The 23,733-nt window shown below is 47.8% G+C and overlaps 2 long non-coding RNA genes across 2 annotated transcripts in view; both read left to right on the top strand.

The window, feature by feature from the left end:
- Positions 1-1,059, top strand: part of LOC111748056 (uncharacterized) — a 43,098-nt gene extending 42,039 nt beyond the window's left edge. The window contains exon 6 of the long non-coding RNA XR_010323333.1: positions 1-1,059. This is a non-coding gene — a long non-coding RNA (uncharacterized LOC111748056).
- A 5,699-nt stretch (positions 1,060-6,758) lies between these two features.
- Positions 6,759-22,129, top strand: LOC135232765 (uncharacterized). Its single transcript, XR_010323315.1, has 3 exons — positions 6,759-10,694; positions 10,817-21,526; positions 21,649-22,129. It is a non-coding gene; the product is annotated as an uncharacterized LOC135232765 (long non-coding RNA).
- Positions 22,130-23,733: the final 1,604 nt, after the last annotated feature.

The following is a 23,733-nucleotide window of genomic DNA, read 5'->3' as shown; positions in this document are numbered from 1 at the left end:
TCGAAGCTTGGACTACTACAAGCAATCCACGTGGCTTCAACGCTAAGTAAAAGCACCGCAAGATGGCCTTTTTCTGGCGGAAGGGGAGATTTCGGTGTTCGCTGACTACCTGGCTGGCCAGTGGTGAGGATATTTCTGTCCTCAGCTCTTGGCTCTGCTCGGCTCTGCTCGGCTCTGCTCTGCTCTACTCTACTCTACACTACACTACCCTACAGTACTCTATTGTCCTCGCCTCTACAGTAGTCTAGTCTGTTGACAAAACCGTGAATAGGATGGAGAAGAGAGATGCTAAGGGGGATCGTGAGTGCATTTTTCGAGGATCACACGGGTGTCGCTCTAACGAAAAAGTTAATGACAAGGTCCACAGAACCAGTTGATGTCGTTCTGAGACCAGATGTCTATGTCGCTAATGGAGATGATTCTTATATTAGTTCTGGGCAACCAGTTCCTCCTGGAACGTTTCAAAACATCATCACGTTTTTTTTTTTTGTGAAAAAGATGATGCGTAGAAGCCAACCGTTGGGATTGTGTATCGCACAGGCATTTAACCGCCAGATCGTCGAGAGATGGTTCTAAAGTAACATCGTATATTCTGGGAGACTGCTCCCATCCTATATTAGCAGCTCGTCATGTCACCTTCAACAAACAGCATCACACATCTCGTTAAGAAGATGATGTGCTCAGCCAGCTTGTGGGGTTGCAGTTTAATTACGAGTTATCGTTTGCGGACATATCTAAACGGGCAGATCAACGAGAAAACTTTAAAAAACAGCATCGAATATCTTTTTTAAGAGATGATGCTTCGGAGACTAACAGCAATGATTGACGCAGAAATATGAAGTATAAACCGGCACGATACGGTAGCCATATATTGGTGGACGAGATGCCCTGTCTTTGCTTCCTCAGCAGTTACTCCCCGCTCCTATCAGCAACAGCTGGAGGGACATTTCTGTTCTCAACCCTTTGCTATGCTCATTTTGCCAAATCTAAATGCCTGACGAAGAATAGAGTTTTGAAATGCAGCAAATAAATACACGGATTTATCTTTAGTACATGACATGGAGTCTCCTGGCCTGATTTTGTGCTGATTTCCTTCTCCACTTTGGCTCTGGGTCTCTCTTCTGAACCATTAGGGATGGAGGGGGCTGAGATTGTGGGGGTACACCGTTGAGGGAGAAAGTGTGTGTGGAGTGGGCTGACCATGAATGGGGGAGTTTCAGACTGGAATTAAGAGTCCTGGGGGGAGCACTGAGAACCTGTTGTGTCAGGAAGGGATGCCGAAGGTTGGGGGGCGGTTCTTAAGAAAGCTCGACGGTTACAGGGTGCATTTCCTGCTTTGAAGGGAGTTTAGAAAAGGAGGACTAGAGGAACGATGGCATCCCTGATGTCTTCCGTGGGAAAACAGGCACAGGAGAGGCAACATTGCAGAGGTAAACATTGCGGGCAGATGATGCTGCAGGTGATAAAAATTCTGTAGCAAGAGGAACCACTGGATGGGTTAAGAGAGACCTGACCGGGGGTAGGTGAAAGTGGTCGAGATCATCCAAGTGGAAGGCACACAGCTCCTCTTCCAGGGACCTCTGTGTACATGGACAGCCTGCAGTGCTCTGGCTCTTTTCTCTCCTGACTCAAAGAAACCATCCCATTACCAACATCTATGACAGAAACCACTGTAGCCTGTCAGTGGAGAACAAATGGAGAGAGAAGCACACTTGATGGGCCCTTTTTTCTCAGTGGCGTTCAGCTGCACAGAGAGACCACCAGTCTACCACCAGTTGCCACAGAACCGACTCTGACTCCTGGAGACCCCATGTTTTAGAAGTAGATCCCCAGGCTTTCTTCACAGGTGCCTCTGGCTGGACATGAACTTCCAGCCTTGCAGTTTACAGCCCAGCCTTCGGCCATTTGCACCACCAGGGGCTCGACAGAGACAGGCAGTTCCTCTCACAATACTGTCTTTTCCTGTCATGTGGCTGGAAGAACAGGGCACTGACAAGTTCCTTGGAGGTTAAAAATCTTTAAAACTGGATTCATCTGTGCACCCTGGCTTCAATACGCAAATAGAAACCTGTGGTTGGTTTAACACAGAACCGACCTCTGGTGGGGCAAATCTCTACTGAATAGCCATGTTGGTTTCTACTCGAAGTAGCACATTAATGCTGAAAGAAAAAAAAAATCTATAGCGTTAGAGTCATTTCCGACTCATAGCGACCCTATAGGACAGAGAAGAACTCCCCCATAGGATTTCCAAAGCTGTGAACTGTAATTCCACCGTCAGAAAGATGTGCCGGCGGCAGAGCACGGCCTGTGCTCTCGAGGTCCCTGGGCTGTGAAGCCCCTAGACCAGGGCCAGTTTGTTGACAAGGACCTGCCCCCAGCGATGATACAGACGGAAAGCCTTCTCCTGGATCTGGCGCCTTGAATCCAGACTCCTAGCCAGCATGCATCTTAACGTTTGTGCCACTGTGGTGGCTTGCATTTTCTCGTGATACTGGAAGCTATGCCACCACTATTTCAAGTACCAGAGGACTCACCCATGGTGGACAGGATTCAGCGGGGCATCCAGACTAACACAGGCTGAAAAGAAAGACCTGGCAGTTTATTCTGAGAAGACTGGCCAGGAAAAATCTTGTGAATAACAGAGGAACATTGTCGGATATGTTGCCATAAAAGGAACCCATCGGGTTGGAAGACACTCAAAACAAGACTGGGAAGAGCTTCCTAATCATTGAACCAAACCAACCAACCAACCAACCAAACAAAAAACCCATTGCCTTGGGTCGGTTGTGATTCATAGCAACCCTATAGACACAGCAGAGCTACCCCATAGGGTTTCCAAGGAGCACCTGGTGGATTCAAACTGAGGACCTTTTGGTTAGCAGCCATAGCACTTAACCACTATGCCATCGGGGTTTCCACTCAAAGGACAGTCGACGTTAATGATGTAGATGGGGTCAAGATTTCAAGAGCTTCATTTGCTCTTGTGGCACAACTCAAAATGAGAAAAAAACCCTGCAAACTCCCTTAATAGTCAGAGTAGGGAATGTACTGAGTATGAGTCTAGGAAATTGGAACTGGGAAGAAACGAAAAGGATCACATAAAGGTGGATAGCCTACACATCAATGAGATCCATGGACCAGTGTTGGCCGTTTTGAGTCAGACGATCACGTGTTCTACTATGCCAGGAATGACAACTTGAAGAGGAATGGCGTTGCTTTCATTGCCAAAAGGGCAATTCAAGATCTATCCTGAAGTGCAGAGCTGTTAGGGAGAGGAAGATATCCACACGCTTACAAGGAAGACCAGTTAAGAGGACTGTGATTCAAATTTACACACCAAGCACCAATGCCAAAGCTGAAGAAATTGAAGATTTTTACCAACTTGTGCAGTCTGAAATTGATCAGCATGCAATTAAGATGCATCAGTAATGAGCTGGCTAGGATGCAAAGCTGGAAATAAAGAAGAAGAAGAATATGTAGTTGGAAAATATGCCCTTGCCGTAGAAAGGACTCCAGAGATCTCCTGACAAAATTTGACAAGACCAACGACTTCCTCGTTGCAAATACCTTTTTCGATGACATAAGTGCCGACTATACACGTGGACTCACCACGTGGAAATCACAGGAATCAAAGCCACTCTTCCTGTGGAAAGAGACCACGGAAAAGCTCAATGCCATCAGCCCAAACAAGGCCAGAGGCCAAAGGCAGATCAGACCGGCAATTGCTCATGTGCAAGTTGAAGATGAAGAAGATTAAAACAAGTCTAGGAGAGCCAAGCTAGGACCCTGAGTACATGCCACCTGAATTTCAAGACCACCTCAAGAATAGATTCGACGCCTTGGACACCAATAGCGGAGGACCAGCCAAGTTCTGGGATGACCTCAAGCACGTCATAGGTGAAGAAGCAAAAGCTCATTCAGAACACAGCAAACAGAGAAAAGAACAAAACGGATGTCAGAAGAGATTCTGAAAGTGCTCTTGAACACGGAGTAGCTAAGGCGAGCAGAGGACATGACGAACTAAAAGAGCTGAGCAGAAGATTTCAAAGGACGGCAGGAGAAGACAAAGTGTCAGTGAAATGTGCAAATATCTGCAGTTAGAAAACCAAAAGGTGACAAAGGCCCAAAGCCTGTTAAATGGGGAAAAGACAGTCCCTTTAACAAATGGTGCTGGCATAACTGGATACCCATCAGCAGAAAAAGGAAGCAAGACCCATACCTAACACCATGCACGTACACTAAGTCCAAATAGATCAAAGACCTAAACATAAAATCTAAAACGAAACAGATCATGGAAGAAAAAATAAGGACGACGCTAGGAGCCCTAATACCTGGCATAAACAGTATACAAACATCACTAACAACCCACAAACACCAGAAGAGACACTAGATAACGGGGAGCTCCTAAAATCAAACAATATGCTCCTCCAAAGACTTCACAAAAGAGTAAAAAGGCTACCTACAGACTGGGAAGAAGTTTTTGGCTAAGGCCAATCCAATCAGCGAATGATCTCTAAAATCTACACCATACCGCCAAAACTCGACAAGAAAAAGACAAATAACCCAAGGAAAAAATAGGCAAAGGATAGGAACAGGCGCTTCACCAAGGAAGACATTCAGGCAGCTAAGAGATACGTGAGAAATGCTCACAATCATTAGCCATCAGAGAAATGCAAATCAAAACTACAACGAGATACCATCTCACCCCAAGAGGCTGACATTAACCCAAAAAACATAAAATAATAAATGTTGGCGAGCTTGTGGAGAGACCGAACACTGACACACTGCTGGTGGGAATGTAAAATGGTCCAAGCACTGCGGAAATCAATTTGGCGCTTCCATAAAAAGCTGCAAATAGCGCTACCATACCATCCTGCAATACCACAACCTGGAATGTAACCAAATACTATCTGAAATAAGGGCCCTTGCACGAATGGATATATGCATACCCATGTTCATTGCAGCTCTGTTTACAACGGCAAAAAGATGGAAGCAACGGAGGTGCCCGTCAAGGGATGAATGGGTGAATAAATCATGGCATATTCACATAATGGAATACTATGCAACGACTAAGAACGAGGAATCCGTGAAACATCTCATAACGTGGAGGAATCTGGAAGGCATTATGCTGAGTGAAATTAGTCAGTTGCAAAAGGAGCAATGTCGTATGAGGCCACTAATACAAGAACTCAAGAAAAAGTCTGAACACCGAAGAAAATATTCCTTGATGGTTATGAGGATGGGGAGGGAGGGAGAGGGGTATTCACTAATTAGATAGTACACAAGACATATTTTAGGTGAAGGGAAAGACAACACACAGTACCGGGAAGGTCAGCACAACTGGACTAAAGCAAAAGCTAAGAAGTTTCCCGAATACAACCAAACGCTCGGAAGGCCAGAGCGCAGGGACAGGGGTCTGGGGACCATGGTTTCAGGGGACGCACAGCTCAATTGGCATAACAAAATACGTGTTAAGGAAACTTCTCCATCTCACTTTGGTGAGTGGTGTCTGGGGCCTTAAACGCTGGCAATCGGACGTCTAAGATACATCAATTGTTCTCAACCCACCTGGAACAAAGGAGGACGAAGAACAGCGGAGACACAAGGTAAATATGAGCCCGGGAGACAGAGAGGACCACATAACCAGAGACTCCATCAGCCGGAGACTGGAAGAACTAGATGGTGCCCGGCTACCACCGAGGACTCCCCCGAGAGGGAACACACCGGAGAATCCCTGATGGAGCAGGAGAACAGTGGGGTGCACACCTCGAACTCTCGTAGAAAGACCAGGCTTAATGGTCTGACTGAGACTGGGGGGACCCCAGATGTCATGGCCCCAGGACCCTCTGTTAGCCCAAGACAGGAAACATTCCCAAAGCCAACTCTTCAGGCAGGGATTGGACTGGACTCTAAGACAGAAAATGATCCTGGTGAGGAGTGAGCTTCCTGGCTGAAGTAGACCCGGGAGACTATTGGGGCAAAGACAGAGGGGGACAGGGGCTGGTTGAATGCATGCGGGGAATACAGGGAGGAGAGGAGGAGTGTGCTGTCACATTAGAGGGAGAGCGGCTAGGGTTCCACAGCAAGGTGTGCATACATTTTTGTATGAGGCACTGACTTGAATTGTAAACTTTCACTTCAAACACAGGAAATAAATAGAAAGAGAAAGAACGAAAACCAAAAGAAAGGAAGAAACCAGGCATTTTTCCAGATGAAAGAGCTGAGGAAAAAATTCAAGCATCGAGTTGCAATTTTGAAGGATTCTATGGGCAAGATGTTGAACGATAGAGACAGCATTAAAAGAAGATGGAAGGGATACACAGAGTCACTGTATCAAAAAGAACTGGTCGACTTTCAAGCATTTCAGGAGGTGGCGAATCATAATGAGCCGAAAGCACTGAAGGAAGAAGTCCAAGCTGCACTGAACCCATTGGTGAAATCCAAGCCTCCACGAGTTGACAGAATACCGACTGAGATGTTTCAACGAAAGGATGCAGCGCTAGAGGTGCTCCCTCAGCTCTGCCAAGAAACTTGGAACACAGCTCTCTGGCCAACCAACTGCAAGAGATCCACATTTGTGCCCGTGCCAGAGAAAGGCGATCCAACAGAATGCAGAAATTATCCATCGATATCATTAATATCTCATCCAAATAAAATTTGCTGAAAAAATTAATAAAACAGTTGCGGCACCACAGGGACAAGGAACTGCCAGAAGTTGGAGTTGGATTCAGAAAATACTATCTCTCTAGGGATATCATTGCTGACGTCAGAGGATCTTGGCTGAAAGCAGAGAACATCAGAAAGGTATTTGCGGGTGTTTCGTTGGCTATGCAGATGCATTTGAGTGTGCGGATCATAACAAATTATGCTTAACCTTGCGAAGAACGGGAACTCCAGGACACTTAATTTTGCTCCTGTAGAACCTGCACCTACAACAAGAGGCAGTCATTCAAACACAACAACAGCATACTTCTGTGGTTCGACGTCCGGCAAGGTGTGTACCACGGTTGTATCGGTTCACCATACTTATTCAATCTGTATGCGGAGCAAATGACCCCAGAAGCTGGAAGATATGACGAAGAGCTTGGCGTCAGGATCGGTGGAAGATTCATTACCAACCTGCGATATGTAGATGGCACAAGCTTGTTTGCTGAAATCAAAAAGACTGGAAGCAATTACTCGTGAACATCAGTATGGATTCCACCGCGACAATAATAAAAAAGAGAGAGAGAGAGAGAGAGAACTCACAACAGGACCAATAAGCAACATGATGACAAACGGAGAAAATATTGAAGATGTCCAGGATTTCTGTTTACTTGGCTGCGCGGTCATCACTCACAGAAGCAGTAATCACGAAATCCAAGGACGTATTGCACCAGGCAAATTTACTGCAAAAGACCTCTCTGAAGTGTTGAAAACAAAGGCATCGCTTAGAGGACAATGGTGCATCTCACCCAAGGAATGATCTTTTCGATAGCCTCCTGTGCACGCCAAACCTGGAGAATGAATAACGAAGACGGAAGAAGAATTGACGCCTTTCAATTACGATTCTGGCAAACAATACTGAATATACCGTGCTGGTACACTGCTTACGCCTTCGCTGCTACCCAAAAGATTGGCAGATGAAATCCACCAGCTGCTCCTTGGAAACTCTATGGGTCGGTTCTACTCTGACCTTTCATAGTTTTGCCATAGGCGGGAACGCATGGGCAGCGATGGGTTTGGCTGGCCAGGAGAACCAACCAGTCCGCCTTGGAGGAAGCAGAGCCAGTGTGCTCCTTGGAAGCAAGGAGGAGGAGACTTTGTCTCACATACTTTGGACATGTTATCAGGAGGGACTGGAAAAGGACATCCCGCTTGGTAAGGTAGAGGGTCAGCGAAAAAGAGGAAGGCCCTCCATGAGATGGATTGACACGGTGGCTACACAATACGCTCAAACATAGCAAGGACCGTGGGATGGCGCAAGACTGGACAGTGTTTGGATCTGTTGCACAAGGGTTGTGATGCTTTGCAACTGACTGGACAGCCCCTAATAACAGCAGCGGCCTCTACGGAAGATGGCTGCAACATCTTTCCCCGAAGAGCAGCTGGTGGGCTCCAACCACGGACCTTTCAGTTAACCACTTTCCCACAAGAGCTCCCCTACAAAGATGACAGCCAGGAAAGGTCTATGGGGCATGCCTACCCTGTAACTCATGGGGTCTCCGTGGCACAATACAATAACCAGCTGCCATCCAGTAGATTCCGCCTCATAGAGACCAAGAGGACAGAGTAGAAGTGCCCCATAGGGCTTCCCAGGCTCTAAATCCTTACGGAAACCCGCCGTCCTATCTTTCTCCCGTGGACGGGCCTGGTGGATTCCGATCGCTGAACCACTGCCACCGCCGGGGCTCTTTGCAAAATACTACTTTTTTTCCCCTCTTTTCTTTTTTTATTGTGCTTTAAGTGAAAGTTTACAAACCAAGTCAGTCTCTCATACAAAAATTTGTACACCTTGTTATATATTCCTAGTTGCTCTCCCCCTAATGAGACAGCACACTCTTTCCCTCCAATCTCTATTTTCTGCTCCATTCGGCCAGCTTCTGACCCACTCTGCCCTCTCATCTCCCATCCAGACAGGAGCTGCCCACATTGCCTCGTGTGTCTGCTTGATCCAAGAAGCTCACTCTTCACCAGTTTCATTTTCTGTTCCATAGTCCAGTCCAGTCCGTTTCTAAAGATTTGGCTTTGGGAATGGTTCCAATCTGGGGCTAACAGAAGGTCTGGGGACCATGACCTCCGGGGTCCTTCTAATCTCAGTCGGACCGTTACGTCTGGTCATTTTCGGGGAATTTGAGGTCTGCATCCCACTGCTCTCCTTCTCCCTCAGGGGTTCTCTGTTGTTCCCTGTCAGGACAGTCACCGTTTTTAGCCAGGCATCATCGAGTTCTTTTGGTCTCAGGCTGATGGAGTCTCTGGTTTATGTGGCCCTTTCTGTCTCTTGGGCTCACAATTACCGTGTGTCTTTGGTGTTCTTCATTCTCCTTGCTCCATCCGGGTGGTTGAGACCAATGGATGCATCTTAGCTGGCCACTTGCTAGCATTTAAGACCCCGGATGCCACTCTCCAAAGTGGGATGCAGAATGTTTTCTTAATAGGTTTTATTATGCCAATTGACGTTGATGTCCCCTTAAACCATGGTCCCGCGCTGTACTGTTGTTACAAAGTAACAAACAAAAAAAGGAGTTGCCTCCACTACTGTCCCAGACTCATAGGGACCCTACAGGACAGAGTAGGAATGGCCCACATGGTTTGTCAAGGGGCAGCTGGTTGATTCCAACTGCTGCCCTTCCAGCAGCAGCCAAGCACTTAACCACTGCGCCACCAGGGCTCCTGGCCTTATACTACAGACGCCATTTGGGGGTTTCGGTTTGTCTGTTTGCTCTAAGTAGCAACCAAAGTGTGTGGAAGTGGCCCACACTCACGGTAGCGGGCATTCAACTCCCCCTGCGCACTCACTCCCCTTCCCGGATCCCCTGGGCTCTTTCTACCGGCAGATCATTCCCGCTCCGAATCCCCGCCTGCCTGTTCCTGGCCCCTTCTCCTCGCCCCACGTTCCTATTCTGCCACTGCGCTCAGCCTCCGCAACTGTCATTTACAAACGAAGGCTGCGGGCTCTAGCCACCTTGCAGGCTCCGGGGACGGAGATTTCCGGAGACCAGGACGCAGATTTTGCGCTTCTAAAGCGTTCCCAGGACTTGGGAAATCTGTCGGGCCTGAATCCACGCTCTGAGCGCAAGTTCCACCCGTCTCTCCGTGGCCCGAAGCTGCACGGTGGAAATCGCCGCCGGCCCTCGCTCTGGAAACAGCCCCTCCTCGGTTGGGCCCCTTCCGGCCCCGCCCCTTATCCCACACGCTTCCTAGAGGCTGCACTTTCAGAACCCCGGGCTTCTCCGACACCACCGCTTGACAGCGCGAGAGGTCGCTAACTCGCCTCTCTTCGCAAAGTGTTGTGAATTTCAATTCTAAAAGCGCCGAAAAACTATATTCAGTGTGCTTGATCACTGTACAGTGTTTCCACAAAGTTGGACCTCTGGACGCTCCCCCAGCACTGCGGGAGGACCCTCCTTGCTTCTGGCCTCTGCGATATTAAAGGCCATCTCACTTCCTGGTTGCCTGGAGGCCCAGAGGGTGGTGAGCCCCGGATTGAAGGCGCCACTGGGCGGCGCGGGGCGCCGCTGGGGCTCTCCTGCCTGGCCAGCATCACTTCCTGTTGAGGAGGAGGAGCAGATCTAAGAAAGTCAGACTTGCTGTCTGCCTGACGCCCTTGCCTGGACTAAAGCCCACCGACACAGGCGTTACACTCTCCAAGGATTGCGTTTATACTAGACGAGGCCATGGAAACACTAAGGGATATCGTGGCTCGCCTTCTCCTTGAGATCCTCAGTGAATTTCTTGCGGAGAAGATAGAGATCAATATAAGAGAGCAAGTAAGGGCAGAGTCAGATGACCAGCGGATGGGTTTCTTGGACCGCATGGTTGCCCCTCTAATGAAGAAGGTTTTTCAATTGGTACTGGAGAAGACGGCTCCAGTTCTATTCAACAGGTTTATTGTGAAACTATGGAAATACGTCATCACCTACGTTGTGAAAAAGAGGGTGCATCCTGAACCAATACATGTGACGATAGTTTAATTACCACTATCCACGGCGCAGGTATGTACAAGGGATATTGTGATATAAATAATATTACATGTAATACATATGTGTGTGTGTGTGTGTGTGTCTCATGTATTACCAAAGAGCTTCACTTTTTTTTTTCTTTTTCTTTTTTAAAGTCGAAGCTTGGACTACTACAAGCAATCCACGTGGCTTCAACGCTAAGTAAAAGCACCGCAAGATGGCCTTTTTCTGGCGGAAGGGGAGATTTCGGTGTTCGCTGACTACCTGGCTGGCCAGTGGTGAGGATATTTCTGTCCTCAGCTCTTGGCTCTGCTCGGCTCTGCTCGGCTCTGCTCTGCTCTACTCTACTCTACACTACACTACCCTACAGTACTCTATTGTCCTCGCCTCTACAGTAGTCTAGTCTGTTGACAAAACCGTGAATAGGATGGAGAAGAGAGATGCTAAGGGGGATCGTGAGTGCATTTTTCGAGGATCACACGGGTGTCGCTCTAACGAAAAAGTTAATGACAAGGTCCACAGAACCAGTTGATGTCGTTCTGAGACCAGATGTCTATGTCGCTAATGGAGATGATTCTTATATTAGTTCTGGGCAACCAGTTCCTCCTGGAACGTTTCAAAACATCATCACGTTTTTTGTGTGTGTGAAAAAGATGATGCATAGAAGCCAACCGTTGGGATTGTGTATCGCACAGGCATTTAACCGCCAGATCGTCGAGAGATCGTTCTAAAGTAACGTCGTATATTCTGGGAGACTGCTCCCATCCTATATTAGCAGCTCGTCATGTCACCTTCAACAAACAGCATCACACATCTCGTTAAGAAGATGATGTGCTCAGCCAGCTTGTGGGGTTGCAGTTTAATTACGAGTTATCGTTTGCGGACATATCTAAACGGGCAGATCAACGAGAAAACTTTAAAAAACAGCATCGAATATCTTTTTTAAGAGATGATGCTTCGGAGACTAACAGCAATGATTGACGCAGAAATATGAAGTATAAACCGGCACGATACGATAGCCATATATTGGTGGACGAGATGCCCTGTCTTTGCTTCCTCAGCAGTTACTCCCCGCTCCTATCAGCAACAGCTGGAGGGACATTTCTGTTCTCAACCCTTTGCTATGCTCATTTTGCCAAATCTAAATGCCTGACGAAGAATAGAGTTTTGAAATGCAGCAAATAAATACACGGATTTATCTTTAGTACATGACATGGAGTCTCCTGGCCTGATTTTGTGCTGATTTCCTTCTCCACTTTGGCTCTGGGTCTCTCTTCTGAACCATTAGGGATGGAGGGGGCTGAGATTGTGGGGGTACACCGTTGAGGGAGAAAGTGTGTGTGGAGTGGGCTGACCATGAATGGGGGAGTTTCAGACTGGAATTAAGAGTCCTGGGGGGAGCACTGAGAACCTGTTGTGTCAGGAAGGGATGCCGAAGGTTGGGGGGCGGTTCTTAAGAAAGCTCGACGGTTACAGGGTGCATTTCCTGCTTTGAAGGGAGTTTAGAAAAGGAGGACTAGAGGAACGATGGCATCCCTGATGTCTTCCGTGGGAAAACAGGCACAGGAGAGGCAACATTGCAGAGGTAAACATTGCGGGCAGATGATGCTGCAGGTGATAAAAATTCTGTAGCAAGAGGAACCACTGGATGGGTTAAGAGAGACCTGACCGGGGGTAGGTGAAAGTGGTCGAGATCAATCCAAGTGGAAGGCACACAGCTCCTCTTCCAGGGACCTCTGTGTACATGGACAGCCTGCAGTGCTCTGGCTCTTTTCTCTCCTGACTCAAAGAAACCATCCCATTACCAACATCTATGACAGAAACCACTGTAGCCTGTCAGTGGAGAACAAATGGAGAGAGAAGCACACTTGATGGGCCCTTTTTTCTCAGTGGCGTTCAGCTGCACAGAGAGACCACCAGTCTACCACCAGTTGCCACAGAACCGACTCTGACTCCTGGAGACCCCATGTTTTAGAAGTAGATCCCCAGGCCTTTCTTCACAGGTGCCTCTGGCTGGACATGAACTTCCAGCCTTGCAGTTTACAGCCCAGCCTTCGGCCATTTGCACCACCAGGGGCTCGACAGAGACAGGCAGTTCCTCTCACAATACTGTCTTTTCCTGTCATGTGGCTGGAAGAACAGGGCACTGACAAGTTCCTTGGAGGTTAAAAATCTTTAAAACTGGATTCATCTGTGCACCCTGGCTTCAATACGCAAATAGAAACCTGTGGTTGGTTTAACACAGAACCGACCTCTGGTGGGGCAAATCTCTACTGAATAGCCATGTTTGGTTTCTACTCGAAGTAGCACATTAAATGCTGAAAGAAAAAAAAAATCCTATAGCGTTAGAGTCATTTCCGACTCATAGCGACCCTATAGGACAGAGAAGAACTCCCCCATAGGATTTCCAAAGCTGTGAACTGTAATTCCACCGTCAAGAAAGATGTGCCGGCGGCAGAGCACGGCCTGTGCTCTCGAGGTCCCTGGGCTGTGAAGCCCCTAGACCAGGGCCAGTTTGTTGACAAGGACCTGCCCCCAGCGATGATACAGACGGAAAGCCTTCTCCTGGATCTGGCGCCTTGAATCCAGACTCCTAGCCAGCATGCATCTTAACGTTTGTGCCACTGTGGTGGCTTGCATTTTCTCGTGATACTGGAAGCTATGCCACCACTATTTCAAGTACCAGAGGACTCACCCATGGTGGACAGGATTCAGCGGGGCATCCAGACTAACACAGGCTGAAAAGAAAGACCTGGCAGTTTATTCTGAGAAGACTGGCCAGGAAAAATCTTGTGAATAACAGAGGAACATTGTCGGATATGTTGCCATAAAAGGAACCCATCGGGTTGGAAGACACTCAAAACAAGACTGGGGAAGAGCTTCCTAATCATTGAACCAAACCAACCAACCAACCAACCAAACAAAAAACCCATTGCCTTGGGGTCGGTTGTGATTCATAGCAACCCTATAGGACACAGCAGAGCTACCCCATAGGGTTTCCAAGGAGCACCTGGTGGATTCAAACTGAGGACCTTTTGGTTAGCAGCCATAGCACTTAACCACTATGCCATCGGGGTTTCCACTCAAAGGACAGTCGACGTTAATGATGTAGATGGGGTCAAGATTTCAAGAGCTTCATTTGCTCTTGTGGCACAACTCAAAATGAGAAAAAAACCCTGCAAACTCCCTTAATAGTCAGAGTAGGGAATGTACTGAGTATGAGTCTAGGAAAATTGGAACTGGGAAGAAACGAAAAGGATCACATAAAGGTGGATAGCCTACACATCAATGAGATCCAATGGACCAGTGTTGGCCGTTTTGAGTCAGACGATCACGTGTTCTACTATGCCAGGAATGACAACTTGAAGAGGAATGGCGTTGCTTTCATTGCCAAAAGGGGCAATTCAAGATCTATCCTGAAGTGCAGAGCTGTTAGGGAGAGGAAGATATCCACACGCTTACAAGGAAGACCAGTTAAGAGGACTGTGATTCAAATTTACACACCAAGCACCAATGCCAAAGCTGAAGAAATTGAAGATTTTTACCAACTTGTGCAGTCTGAAATTGATCAGCATGCAATTAAGATGCATCAGTAATGACTGGTGGCTAGGATGCAAAGCTGGAAATAAAGAAGAAGAAGAATATGTAGTTGGAAAATATGCCCTTGCCGTAGAAAGGACTCCAGAGATCTCCTGACAAAATTTGACAAGACCAACGACTTCCTCGTTGCAAATACCTTTTTTCGATGACATAAGTGCCGACTATACACGTGGACCTCACCACGTGGAAATCACAGGAATCAAAGCCACTCTTCCTGTGGAAAGAGACCACGGAAAAGCTCAATGCCATCAGCCCAAACAAGGCCAGAGGCCAAAGGCAGATCAGACCGGCAATTGCTCATGTGCAAGTTGAAGATGAAGAAGATTAAAACAAGTCTAGGAGAGCCAAGCTAGGACCCTGAGTACATGCCACCTGAATTTCAAGACCACCTCAAGAATAGATTCGACGCCTTGGACACCAATAGCGGAGGACCAGCCAAGTTCTGGGATGACCTCAAGCACGTCATAGGTGAAGAAAGCAAAAGCTCATTCAGAACACAGCAAACAGAGAAAAGAACAAAACGGATGTCAGAAGAGATTCTGAAAGTTGCTCTTGAACACGGAGTAGCTAAGGCGAGCAGAGGACATGACGAACTAAAAGAGCTGAGCAGAAGATTTCAAAGGACGGCAGGAGAAGACAAAGTGTCAGTGAAATGTGCAAATATCTGCAGTTAGAAAACCAAAAGGTGACAAAGGCCCAAAGCCTGTTAAATGGGGAAAAGACAGTCCCTTTAACAAATGGTGCTGGCATAACTGGATACCCATCAGCAGAAAAAGGAAGCAAGACCCATACCTAACACCATGCACGTACACTAAGTCCAAATAGATCAAAGACCTAAACATAAAATCTAAAACGAAACAGATCATGGAAGAAAAAATAAGGACGACACTAGGAGCCCTAATACCTGGCATAAACAGTATACAAACATCACTAACAACCCACAAACACCAGAAGAGACACTAGATAACGGGGAGCTCCTAAAAATCAAACAATTATGCTCCTCCAAAGACTTCACAAAAAGAGTAAAAAGGCTACCTACAGACTGGGAAGAAGTTTTTGGCTAAGGCCAATCCAATCAGCGAATGATCTCTAAAATCTACACCATACCGCCAAAACTCGACAAGAAAAAGACAAATAACCCAAGGAAAAAATAGGCAAAGGATAGGAACAGGCGCTTCACCAAGGAAGACATTCAGGCAGCTAAGAGATACGTGAGGAAATGCTCACAATCATTAGCCATCAGAGAAATGCAAATCAAAACTACAACGAGATACCATCTCACCCCAAGAGGCTGACATTAACCCAAAAAACATAAAATAATAAATGTTGGCGAGCTTGTGGAGAGACCGGAACACTGACACACTGCTGGTGGGAATGTAAAATGGTCCAAGCACTGCGGAAATCAATTTGGCGCTTCCATAAAAAGCTGCAAATAGCGCTACCATACCATCCTGCAATACCACAACCTGGAATGTAACCAGGAGAAATAAGGGCCCTTGCACGAATGGATATATGCATACCCATGTTCATTGCAGCTCTGTTTACAACGGCAAAAAGATGGAAGCAACGGAGGTGCCCGTCAAGGGATGAATGGGTGAATAAATCATGGCATATTCACATAATGGAATACTATGCAACGACTAAGAACGAGGAATCCGTGAAACATCTCATAACGTGGAGGAATCTGGAAGGCATTATGCTGAGTGAAATTAGTCAGTTGCAAAAGGAGCAATGTCGTATGAGGCCACTAATACAAGAACTCAAGAAAAAGTCTGAACACCGAAGAAAATATTCCTTGATGGTTATGAGGATGGGGAGGGAGGGAGAGGGGTATTCACTAATTAGATAGTACACAAGACATATTTTAGGTGAAGGGAAAGACAACACACAGTACCGGGAAGGTCAGCACAACTGGACTAAAGCAAAAGCTAAGAAGTTTCCCGAATACAACCAAACGCTCGGAAGGCCAGAGCGCAGGGACAGGGGTCTGGGGACCATGGTTTCAGGGGACGCACAGCTCAATTGGCATAACAAAATACGTGTTAAGGAAACTTCTCCATCTCACTTTGGTGAGTGGTGTCTGGGGCCTTAAACGCTGGCAATCGGACGTCTAAGATACATCAATTGTTCTCAACCCACCTGGAACAAAGGAGGACGAAGAACAGCGGAGACACAAGGTAAATATGAGCCCGGGAGACAGAGAGGACCACATAACCAGAGACTCCATCAGCCGGAGACTGGAAGAACTAGATGGTGCCCGGCTACCACCGAGGACTCCCCCGAGAGGGAACACACCGGAGAATCCCTGATGGAGCAGGAGAACAGTGGGGTGCACACCTCGAACTCTCGTAGAAAGACCAGGCTTAATGGTCTGACTGAGACTGGGGGGACCCCAGATGTCATGGCCCCAGGACCCTCTGTTAGCCCAAGACAGGAAACATTCCCAAAGCCAACTCTTCAGGCAGGGATTGGACTGGACTCTAAGACAGAAAATGATCCTGGTGAGGAGTGAGCTTCCTGGCTGAAGTAGACCCGGGAGACTATTGGGGCAAAGACAGAGGGGGACAGGGGCTGGTTGAATGCATGCGGGGAATACAGGGAGGAGAGGAGGAGTGTGCTGTCACATTAGAGGGAGAGCGGCTAGGGTTCCACAGCAAGGTGTGCATACATTTTTGTATGAGGCACTGACTTGAATTGTAAACTTTCACTTCAAACACAGGAAATAAATAGAAAGAGAAAGAACGAAAACCAAAAGAAAGGAAGAAACCAGGCATTTTTCCAGATGAAAGAGCTGAGGAAAAAATTCAAGCATCGAGTTGCAATTTTGAAGGATTCTATGGGCAAGATGTTGAACGATAGAGACAGCATTAAAAGAAGATGGAAGGGATACACAGAGTCACTGTATCAAAAAGAACTGGTCGACTTTCAAGCATTTCAGGAGGTGGCGAATCATAATGAGCCGAAAGCACTGAAGGAAGAAGTCCAAGCTGCACTGAACCCATTGGTGAAATCCAAGCCTCCACGAGTTGACAGAATACCGACTGAGATGTTTCAACGAAAGGATGCAGCGCTAGAGGTGCTCCCTCAGCTCTGCCAAGAAACTTGGAACACAGCTCTCTGGCCAACCAACTGCAAGAGATCCACATTTGTGCCCGTGCCAGAGAAAGGCGATCCAACAGAATGCAGAAATTATCCATCGATATCATTAATATCTCATCCAAATAAAATTTGCTGAAAAAATTAATAAAACAGTTGCGGCACCACAGGGACAAGGAACTGCCAGAAGTTGGAGTTGGATTCAGAAGAGGGCGAGGAATGAGGGATATCATTGCTGACGTCAGAGGATCTTGGCTGAAAGCAGAGAACATCAGAAAGGTATTTGGGGGTGTTTCGTTGGCTATGCAGATGCATTTGAGTGTGCGGATCATAACAAATTATGCTTAACCTTGCGAAGAACGGGAACTCCAGGACACTTAATTTTGCTCCTGTAGAACCTGCACCTACAACAAGAGGCAGTCATTCAAACACAACAACAGCATACTTCTGTGGTTCGACGTCCGGCAAGGTGCGTACCACGGTTGTATCGGTTCACCATACTTATTCAATCTGTATGCGGAGCAAATGACCCCAGAAGCTGGAAGATATGACGAAGAGCTTGGCGTCAGGATCGGTGGAAGATTCATTACCAACCTGCGATATGTAGATGGCACAAGCTTGTTTGCTGAAATCAAAAAGACTGGAAGCAATTACTCGTGAACATCAGTATGGATTCCACCGCGACAATAATAAAAAAGAGAGAGAGAGAGAGAGAGAACTCACAACAGGACCAATAAGCAACATGATGACAAACGGAGAAAATATTGAAGATGTCCAGGATTTCTGTTTACTTGGCTGCGCGGTCATCACTCACAGAAGCAGTAATCACGAAATCCAAGGACGTATTGCACCAGGCAAATTTACTGCAAAAGACCTCTCTGAAGTGTTGAAAACAAAGGCATCGCTTAGAGGACAATGGTGCACCTCACCCAAGGAATGATCTTTTCGATAGCCTCCTGTGCACGCCAAACCTGGAGAATGAATAACGAAGACGGAAGAAGAATTGACGCCTTTCAATTACGATTCTGGCAAACAATACTGAATATACCGTGCTGGTACACTGCTTACGCCTTCGCTGCTACCCAAAAGATTGGCAGATGAAATCCACCAGCTGCTCCTTGGAAACTCTATGGGTCGGTTCTACTCTGACCTTTCATAGTTTTGCCATAGGCGGGAACGCATGGGCAGCGATGGGTTTGGCTGGCCAGGAGAACCAACCAGTCCGCCTTGGAGGAAGCAGAGCCAGTGTGCTCCTTGGAAGCAAGGAGGAGGAGACTTTGTCTCACATACTTTGGACATGTTATCAGGAGGGACTGGAAAAGGACATCCCGCTTGGTAAGGTAGAGGGTCAGCGAAAAAGAGGAAGGCCCTCCATGAGATGGATTGACACGGTGGCTACACAATACGCTCAAACATAGCAAGGACCGTGGGATGGCGCAAGACTGGACAGTGTTTGGATCTGTTGTACAAGGGTTGTGATGCTTTGCAACTGACTGGACAGCCCCTAATAACAGCAGCGGCCTCTACGGAAGATGGCTGCAACATCTTTCCCCGAAGAGCAGCTGGTGGGCTCCAACCACGGACCTTTCAGTTAACCACTTTCCCACAAGAGCTCCCCTACAAAGATGACAGCCAGGAAAGGTCTATGGGGCATGCCTACCCTGTAACTCATGGGGTCTCCGTGGCACAATACAATAACCAGCTGCCATCCAGTAGATTCCGCCTCATAGAGACCAAGAGGACAGAGTAGAAGTGCCCCATAGGGCTTCCCAGGCTCTAAATCCTTACGGAAACCCGCCGTCCTATCTTTCTCCCGTGGACGGGCCTGGTGGATTCCGATCGCTGAACCACTGCCACCGCCGGGGCTCTTTGCAAAATACTACTTTTTTTCCCCTCTTTTCTTTTTTTATTGTGCTTTAAGTGAAAGTTTACAAACCAAGTCAGTCTCTCATACAAAAATTTGTACACCTTGTTATATATTCCTAGTTGCTCTCCCCCTAATGAGACAGCACACTCTTTCCCTCCAATCTCTATTTTCTGCTCCATTCGGCCAGCTTCTGACCCACTCTGCCCTCTCATCTCCCATCCAGACAGGAGCTGCCCACATTGCCTCGTGTGTCTGCTTGATCCAAGAAGCTCACTCTTCACCAGTTTCATTTTCTGTTCCATAGTCCAGTCCAGTCCGTTTCTAAAGATTTGGCTTTGGGAATGGTTCCAATCTGGGGCTAACAGAAGGTCTGGGGACCATGACCTCCGGGGTCCTTCTAATCTCAGTCGGACCGTTACGTCTGGTCATTTTCGGGGAATTTGAGGTCTGCATCCCACTGCTCTCCTTCTCCCTCAGGGGTTCTCTGTTGTTCCCTGTCAGGACAGTCACCGTTTTTAGCCAGGCATCATCGAGTTCTTTTGGTCTCAGGCTGATGGAGTCTCTGGTTTATGTGGCCCTTTCTGTCTCTTGGGCTCACAATTACCGTGTGTCTTTGGTGTTCTTCATTCTCCTTGCTCCATCCGGGTGGTTGAGACCAATGGATGCATCTTAGCTGGCCACTTGCTAGCATTTAAGACCCCGGATGCCACTCTCCAAAGTGGGATGCAGAATGTTTTCTTAATAGGTTTTATTATGCCAATTGACGTTGATGTCCCCTTAAACCATGGTCCCGCGCTGTACTGTTGTTACAAAGTAACAAACAAAAAAAGGAGTTGCCTCCACTACTGTCCCAGACTCATAGGGACCCTACAGGACAGAGTAGGAATGGCCCACATGGTTTGTCAAGGGGCAGCTGGTTGATTCCAACTGCTGCCCTTCCAGCAGCAGCCAAGCACTTAACCACTGCGCCACCAGGGCTCCTGGCCTTATACTACAGACGCCATTTGGGGGTTTCGGTTTGTCTGTTTGCTCTAAGTAGCAACCAAAGTGTGTGGAAGTGGCCCACACTCACGGTAGCGGGCATTCAACTCCCCCTGCGCACTCACTCCCCTTCCCGGATCCCCTGGGCTCTTTCTACCGGCAGATCATTCCCGCTCCGAATCCCCGCCTGCCTGTTCCTGGCCCCTTCTCCTCGCCCCACGTTCCTATTCTGCCACTGCGCTCAGCCTCCGCAACTGTCATTTACAAACGAAGGCTGCGGGCTCTAGCCACCTTGCAGGCTCCGGGGACGGAGATTTCCGGAGACCAGGACGCAGATTTTGCGCTTCTAAAGCGTTCCCAGGACTTGGGAAATCTGTCGGGCCTGAATCCACGCTCAGAGCGCAAGTTCCACCCGTCTCTCCGTGGCCCGAAGCTGCACGGTGGAAATCGCCGCCGGCCCTCGCTCTGGAAACAGCCCCTCCTCGGTTGGGCCCCTTCCGGCCCCGCCCCTTATCCCACACGCTTCCTAGAGGCTGCACTTTCAGAACCCCGGGCTTCTCCGACACCACCGCTTGACAGCGCGAGAGGTCGCTAACTCGCCTCTCTTCGCAAAGTGTTGTGAATTTCAATTCTAAAAGCGCCGAAAAACTATATTCAGTGTGCTTGATCACTGTACAGTGTTTCCACAAAGTTGGACCTCTGGACGCTCCCCCAGCACTGCGGGAGGACCCTCCTTGCTTCTGGCCTCTGCGATATTAAAGGCCATCTCACTTCCTGGTTGCCTGGAGGCCCAGAGGGTGGTGAGCCCCGGATTGAAGGCGCCACTGGGCGGCGCGGGGCGCCGCTGGGGCTCTCCTGCCTGGCCAGCATCACTTCCTGTTGAGGAGGAGGAGCAGATCTAAGAAAGTCAGACTTGCTGTCTGCCTGACGCCCTTGCCTGGACTAAAGCCCACCGACACAGGCGTTACACTCTCCAAGGATTGCGTTTATACTAGACGAGGCCATGGAAACACTAAGGGATATCGTGGCTCGCCTTCTCCTTGAGATCCTCAGTGAATTTCTTGCGGAGAAGATAGAGATCAATATAAGAGAGCAAGTAAGGGCAGAGTCAGATGACCAGCGGATGGGTTTCTTGGACCGCATGGTTGCCCCTCTAATGAAGAAGGTTTTTCAATTGGTACTGGAGAAGACGGCTCCAGTTCTATTCAACAGGTTTATTGTGAAACTATGGAAATACGTCATCACCTACGTTGTGAAAAAGAGGGTGCATCCTGAACCAATACATGTGACGATAGTTTAATTACCACTATCCACGGCGCAGGTATGTACAAGGGATATTGTGATATAAATAATATTACATGTAATACATATGTGTGTGTGTGTGTGTGTGTCTCATGTATTACCAAAGAGCTTCACTTTTTTTTTTCTTTTTCTTTTTTAAAGTCGAAGCTTGGACTACTACAAGCAATCCACGTGGCTTCAACGCTAAGTAAAAGCACCGCAAGATGGCCTTTTTCTGGCGGAAGGGGAGATTTCGGTGTTCGCTGACTACCTGGCTGGCCAGTGGTGAGGATATTTCTGTCCTCAGCTCTTGGCTCTGCTCGGCTCTGCTCGGCTCTGCTCTGCTCTACTCTACTCTACACTACACTACCCTACAGTACTCTATTGTCCTCGCCTCTACAGTAGTCTAGTCTGTTGACAAAACCGTGAATAGGATGGAGAAGAGAGATGCTAAGGGGGATCGTGAGTGCATTTTTCGAGGATCACACGGGTGTCGCTCTAACGAAAAAGTTAATGACAAGGTCCACAGAACCAGTTGATGTCGTTCTGAGACCAGATGTCTATGTCGCTAATGGAGATGATTCTTATATTAGTTCTGGGCAACCAGTTCCTCCTGGAACGTTTCAAAACATCATCACGTTTTTTGTGTGTGTGAAAAAGATGATGCATAGAAGCCAACCGTTGGGATTGTGTATCGCACAGGCATTTAACCGCCAGATCGTCGAGAGATCGTTCTAAAGTAACGTCGTATATTCTGGGAGACTGCTCCCATCCTATATTAGCAGCTCGTCAATGTCACCTTCAACAAACAGCATCACACATCTCGTTAAGAAGATGATGTGCTCAGCCAGCTTGTGGGGTTGCAGTTTAATTACGAGTTATCGTTTGCGGACATATCTAAACGGGCAGATCAACGAGAAAACTTTAAAAAACAGCATCGAATATCTTTTTTAAGAGATGATGCTTCGGAGACTACACAATGATTGACGCAGAAATATGAAGTATAAACCGGCACGATACGATAGCCATATATTGGTGGACGAGATGCCTGTCTTTGCTTCCTCAGCAGTTACTCCCCGCTCCTATCAGCAACAGCTGGAGGGACATTCTGTTCTCACCCTTTGCTATGCTCATTTTGCCAAATCTAAATGCCTGACGAAGAATAGAGTTTTGAAATGCAGCAAATAAATACACGGATTTATCTTTAGTACATGACATGGAGTCTCCTGGCCTGATTTTGTGCTGATTTCCTTCTCCAATTTGGCTCTGGGTCTCTCTTCTGAACCATTAGGGATGGAGGGGCTGAGATTGTGGGGTACACGTTGAGGGAGAAAGTGTGTGTGGAGTGGGCTGACCATGAATGGGGAGTTTCAGACTGGATTAAGAGTCCTGGGGGAGCACTGAGAACCTGTTGTGTCAGAAGGGATGCCGAAGGTGGGGGCGGTCTTAAGAAAGCTCGACGGTTACAGGGTGCATTTCCTGCTTTGAAGGAGTTTAGAAAAGGAGGACTAGAGAACGATGCATCCCTGATGTCTTCCGTGGGAAAACAGGCACAGGAGAGGCAACATTGCAGAGGTAAACATGCGGGCAGATGATGCTGCAGGTGATAAAAATTCTGTAGCAAGAGGAACCACTGGATGGGTAAGAGAGACCTGACCGGGGTAGTGAAAGTGTCGAGATCAATCCAAGTGGAAGGCACACAGCTCCTCTTCCAGGGACCTCTGTGTACATGGACAGCCTGCAGTGCTCTGGCTCTTTTCTCTCCTGACTCAAAGAAAACCATCCCATTACCAACAGCTATGACAGAAACCACTGTAGCCTGTCAGTGGAGAACAAATGGAGAGAGAAGCACACTTGATGGGCCCTTTTTTCTCAGTGGCGTTCAGCTGCACAGAGAGACCCACCAGTCTACCACCAGTTGCCACAGAAACCGACTCTGACTCCTGGAGACCCCATGTTTTAGAAGTAGATCCCCAGGCCTTTCTTCACAGGTGCTCTGGCTGGACATGAACTTCCAGCCTTGCAGTTTACAGCCCAGCCTTCGGCCATTTGCACCACCAGGGGCTCGACAGAGACAGGCAGTTCCTCTCACAATACTGTCTTTTCCTGTCATGTGGCTGGAAGAACAGGGCACTGACAAGTTCCTTGGAGGTTAAAATCTTTAAACTGGATTCATCTGTGCACCCTGGCTTCAATACGCAAATAGAAACCTGTGGTTGGTTTAACACAGAACCGACCTCTGGTGGG

The sequence above is a fragment of the Loxodonta africana genome, chromosome 11 (genome assembly GCF_030014295.1).
Source record: "Loxodonta africana isolate mLoxAfr1 chromosome 11, mLoxAfr1.hap2, whole genome shotgun sequence".
In the NCBI taxonomy this organism is placed as follows: Eukaryota; Metazoa; Chordata; class Mammalia; order Proboscidea; family Elephantidae; genus Loxodonta; species Loxodonta africana.
Note: the sequence above shows the minus strand (reverse complement) of the source record. Positions and strands in the feature narration are given on the sequence as shown.